The following is a 6000-nucleotide window of genomic DNA, read 5'->3' on the forward strand; positions in this document are numbered from 1 at the left end:
ACATGAAAACATGCTCACCTTCACTCATCATCAGGGAGATCCAAATCAAGACAACAATGAGATACCACCTTACACCAGTGAGGATGGCTCACATCAAAAATAATGGAAACAACCTTTGTTGGCGGGGATGCGGTATGAAAGGAACTCTCATCCACTGCTGGTGGGAATGCCCCCTAGTCCAACACCTATGGAGGAAAGTCTGGAGAGTGCTCAAAGAACTCAGAATTGAGCTGCCATTTGACCCAGCAATTGCTCTCCTAGGCATATATCCACAAGATGGAAGGACATTCATTCCAAAATACGTATGCACCCCACTATTTATTGCAGCACTCAGTATAATAGCCAAATCTTGGAACCAACCTAGATGTCCAACAACGGATGAATGGATCATTAAGATGTGGTACATATACACAATGGAATATTACATGGCAGTTAGAAATGATACAATCACAGACTTTGCAGCAACATGGATGGACCTAGATCATGTTATGTTAAACGAAGTAAGTCAGAAGACAAAAGAAAAACACAGAATGGTAGCACTATTCTGAAACACCTAGAACATATATTTTACACACAACTAATACCTAACAATCATACAACAGGGTTTAACAGGGTAGAAACTCTGAACACTGTAATAGTCAACATATACGTGGAAGCAGTGTCCAAAATACATGAAAAAGGAACAACGCAAACTCTTGACGGCTCATTATACCACAAAGAAAACAGCAACAACAGAAACAGCAACATAGAGAGAACAGGTACGTAATCAGACCCCCACAACAAAAGCTCACAATAATCCCTTAGAGATCGTAAACAGGAACACAAGTATAGAACACCACAGGAAATCACGGACTGCAATGGCAATATACCATAACACTACGTTTTAATTCCTTTACCTTGCTACATTTTAAATAACCTCTCAGCTTTTCTGTCCACAGGCACCCTTAGATACAAAGGGCGGACAAACTAAGATGGCAACTCGGGATACCACACGAGATACCATACCTTGTTTGCAAGACGAGATGGCCACGAGAAAACTCTTTAACATAGACTTTATTTCTAGGTTAAACCTTCTTTTAGGAATTGAAGCACGGGACCAGTCAGACCACCAAAGCAGTACGTGTGACGACGTACAGACCTAAACTACAGGCTCTAGTCATCGAACACATTCAACCAAACCAGCATTCCCTTGCTACTCTCTCCTTTCTTCTCGCTACTTTTTTCTTTTTTTTTCTTTTTTTTCTCTTCTATTCTTCTCTTTACTTTTTCCCCTCTCTCTTCTCCCTTTCTACGGTATTTTCTCTTTTCTCTTCCTTCATACCCCTCCCTTATACCTTCCCCTTCCCCCCCCCCCGGAAATCCAACTATCCCATCACCCCTCAATCCCATCCAGATCTCCCACCATATTAAAACTCTCCACCCTCAGTCCCTAATCTCTTAGGCATCAAGATCGACCTCCTACCCAACGAACCAGTACCCAGCAACCAGGCGAGGGGACACCCAGCCAATCCCACACCTCATCTCCTGCAAGAAAAGACAGCCAACTTCCCTGAAGACTCATGCTACGAGGCCCTCCCTACCATCTCCCCCTAACGTGGACTGTTTCCTGAAACCGGACTTAGGTCCAATAGTATCCCCAATGCAAGAACTCCTCCAAGAATTCCCTGCCGCAAATTTTTACCAATATGAAGAAGGTCAGGGGGAGTGATTGGAAGATGCCTGGGAACCCACACACCACAAGAAAAATCCAAAAGACAACGGGAAAAACTGTACTTTCAACATAGGCATAAGACCTGTAATACACCACCTCTTTACATGTTCTCCTCCAAATGTAAAGTAGTCTCTTGCACCACTTTGGTCCTTTAAAAATTTCGCTAACTCATTTTATCTCTCTCTCTTTTTTTTTTTTTTTAAATGTTTGCCCTACATATATATTTGTGGGCACATACACTTTTATTTCTTTTTTTTTTTTTAAATCATTTTTGGGTATGCGACCTATTTTTGTTACCCACTCTGTCCAATCCAAATACACCGACAGTATAATGGAGCACCACTTCCCTCTGCAAAGGCACACTAAATAAAGGGGAAATCTTACATATAAAAAAAAAAGAGAGCTTATCTACTAAAGATAGGAACTCATAGTTGTTTACAATACAGGGTTATCTCCTACCTTGAAAATATGTCATGTGGAATCAACTTAGACCTCAGGTGATTAGACACCACTCAACCAACCTTGAACCCTGGATCCCAGACATAGAAACGGCACAGCTCTTCACAACAGCTGCAAGAAACAAACTCCATCTGGGACAGCATTAGTACTGCAGGGTCAACAACAAGGGCCAGCCTAAACACGATATCCCGACAATGAGGAAAATGTGAACAACTTGACCTCAGAGCAGTTTAGCCTACCTCACCAGCCAACGACAAGACAAAACCAGAAGACGTGGCACCCTTTGGTAGGTCCAAAAGCCAAGATTGTGTTTTACAGATGACTGGATACGAGAACCACGACCAGACTGTATACATCTTGGGACCAATAAAAAAGCCCTAGTCTAGGGTTTGAACTAAGACCTGCACAATAAGCATGATCCTCAGTCCCAAAGGTCCGACAGAGACAATTGTAACGGAAAGGGGCTTCTGGAAGCACAAAGAAAGACGCTATCCTAGATGCCATCCTAGGTTCAGGGCAAAGACTAAGAGCACCAACCACAGAAGACGGATTAAAATGGCACTGAGGTAACAGAACCTCTAGAGTCACAAAGACTGACTTCACCATAAGTCCCATCTCAGGATCTGTACGGATACTGAGACCTCTAAACACAGAGCTCTGATTGCATCACCCTGGACAGAGCAGAAGTCTTCCACACACCAAAAAATAAATAAATAAATAAAAAAACCCACCACCGGGAGAGTAATGATCCTGAACAAAGACTAGAGTTGATCCCATGACAGTATACTCCAAGGACGGAGAAACCCCATATCGCATAGGGCAAGTGAATTCCTTTTCGAATGACCCCAATATTTACTGTGCCAGGGCAGAAGGGAAAAAAAAAAGAAAAAAACACAAAACCTTGGACATTTATATATATATGTATATGTATATGTATATATATATTACCTTCATTTATTATTGTTATTATTATTTTTATTTACCTAGCTATTTTGGTCGATTTCTCTGTTTGGATGTGATTATTGAAATCGTTGTCCCCAGATATCCTTATTTATTTATTTATTTATTTACTTTTCTTCTTTTCTCTCTTCCTTTTCTTTCGAGAGGGGCTACGCCAGGTTTCTTATTTCAAGACCACGGCGTGTTTTTTTTTGTTTTGTTTTTTGTTGTTTTTGGTTTTTGTTTGTTTTGTTTTATTTTGTTTATCTGTCTTTAGTGGTGCTTATCGATATAGCTGGAGTCCTCACTGGATATTTGACACTTTTTTTGGTACTGGTGGAGTGTTTCACATTCTTTCTCTCACTCATTTCCCAAATCGATGATGAGAACCTCAAAAAGGATTCTGCCCATCTTCGGGGTATTAGACTTTTACCCCCAGTTTATATATTTTCACCTTTTCAGGCAAAACCACGCAACTTGAACTAGCTAGCCCTGCCCCCACTTAGAGGGGGAAATCAGGGAGACATCAAGACCAAACTGATGCAAGACTAATAAGTAGTAGGTTAGATACAGAGGGGACCACATATTCTAGACGCCCTGGGGGAGAGGGAAGAGGAAAAGGGAGGTAGGACAAAAACGGAGGTGTAGGGAGGACAATTTAGGGATGGGAATCCCCCCGGATTTTATGTAAATATATACCTAAAATATTATTGTCAACAATATGTAAGCCACTATGATCAAAATAAAAATTACATTAAAAAAAATAAATAAAACCAACAGTAAACAGTGCTGGCATAGATGTGAGCAGAAAGGAACTCTTATTTACTGCTAGTGGGAATGCCATCTAGCCCAGCCTTTCTGGAAAACAATATGTATATTCCAAAAAAAAAAAAAGCTGGAAATTGAGCCCCCATATAAACCAGCAATATTATTCCTAGGAATATATATAGTAGAAACACAGAAGCACAATACAAAAGTGCCCTCCAAACTCCTATGTTCATTGCAGCTCTGTTTATAATATCCAGAATCTTGAAACAGCCCAGATGCCTGACAAAACTGAGTGGCTAAAGAAACCATTGCTACATCTATACAATGGACTATTACTCAGTTATTAGGAACAGTGAAGTCATGAAATTTGCCTATACATGAAATGACATGGAGACTATTTTGATGAGTAAAGTAAGTCAAAGGGAGAGAGATAGACATAGAACAGTCTCACTCATCTGTGAGATTTTGGCAAAAATAAAAGACAGTATGGTAATAATACCCAGAGATAATAGAGGTTAGGGCCAGAAGGACCAGCTTCCTATTTAAAGTTTACTATAAAGAATAGTGAGTGCAATTAGAGAAATAACTATACAAACAACTACAATGACGATGGTAGTCTGAGAGAGAAATAAATGTCTGTCTCAAAGACCTGCAGGGTGGGGAAGGAAGAAAATGAGGGACATTGGTGGCAGGAAAGTTGCACTCGGGAAGGGGATGTACATTTTATGATTGAAATCAACTACAAACATGTTTGTAACTATGGTGCTCAAATAAACAAATTACTTTTAAAAAAGAAAAGGCAAAAAATAAAAAACTACTCCAGGGGTCCCAACTTGGTCTGCTAGGCAAATTACATATAGGCCAAGCAGATTATTTGGTAAATTAGACATTTAACAAGAAGACAACTCAAATCTATTCACAATTCAAATCTTTACATGACTCTTTTTAGTCAGTTCCAAGTGCCATACTTCATAAAGTGCCATTCAACTATCAAAATGTAATTAAAGCACTAAAGTGCATGGCATGATGATGGAATTTAATAAAATGCTATCCTCTGTAATGAGAAAATAATTATAATAAAACACAACTCATGCCTTCAACGTGTTGATGAGCTAAGAGAAACAGACCTATCCACAAAGTGAAGCAAACTTAATTTTAATTAAACATAACTCTATTACTTCGTACACCAATTACTTCAAGGGAACTCTCCCAGAGTGCCTCAACTTGTCTGAGATATGCAGTCAACTTCTGACATACATTCGAATATTCTTAGCATGTTTCCCTCTCTTTTGCTGCTACACAGTCTGTCGTATAAGGAGGCCACAGAAAATCAACAGTCCCCAGCTGTAGATCCTTTTTGTGTTTGCTGCTCATAGTGCTATCCCTCATTACTCGCGAGGTTTATATTTGTGCACATGCCTGGTAATCAAGAACACAGAACTGCTGCTGAGTCCAGAATAGAGAAAAATACAAGAAACTGGGCTCATCGGTGGCACTGGATGTTTGTCAGAGCCATTGCACAAGGAGAAATGAATCTGTTGCTAACAGCTCTTTCATTCTAGGTAGTCCTAAACATGAGCAGCTGGGCTGAGATTTCCTTTGCAGAGATCATGAGGGACTTTTACAGCTGTCACTTCTAAGCAAGTCATAAAAACCATTTCTCAAATCCAGACTTATAGGAGGCAAGCATCTGGTGACAAATGCTGAAAGAATAACAAAGCCCTCTGTACTCCAGGTTTCTTGACCTTCGTGTTTATTAATGCTCAACTTCTCTCCACCCCTCAGCTCTCAAAACAAACGACTGAGTTCTGCTCATTGCACAGTGCTGGAGAAAAGCAAAAGGGCACAGATTGCTAGACTTCTCAGCCTGACAAAAATCAACTCGTTCAAAAGCTAACATGCCCAGTGACAAAAGAATGCAGGGAGCAGATTGGCACCACTCAGCTGGACAATAAGCAGTTTTTAATTGAAACCAAACTCAAGTACTCTTCACTAAATCCCTTTATGATTAATTCTCTGTCAGCCAAGTAGATTGTTTTTACAAATTTAAGAGTGCAAAAACTTCCTTCACAGACAATGAAAATTCATTTTTCCGTATTAACTTGCTCTCCAGAATTGCCTAG

Source organism: Suncus etruscus, chromosome 17 (assembly GCF_024139225.1).
Source record: "Suncus etruscus isolate mSunEtr1 chromosome 17, mSunEtr1.pri.cur, whole genome shotgun sequence".
In the NCBI taxonomy this organism is placed as follows: Eukaryota; Metazoa; Chordata; class Mammalia; order Eulipotyphla; family Soricidae; genus Suncus; species Suncus etruscus.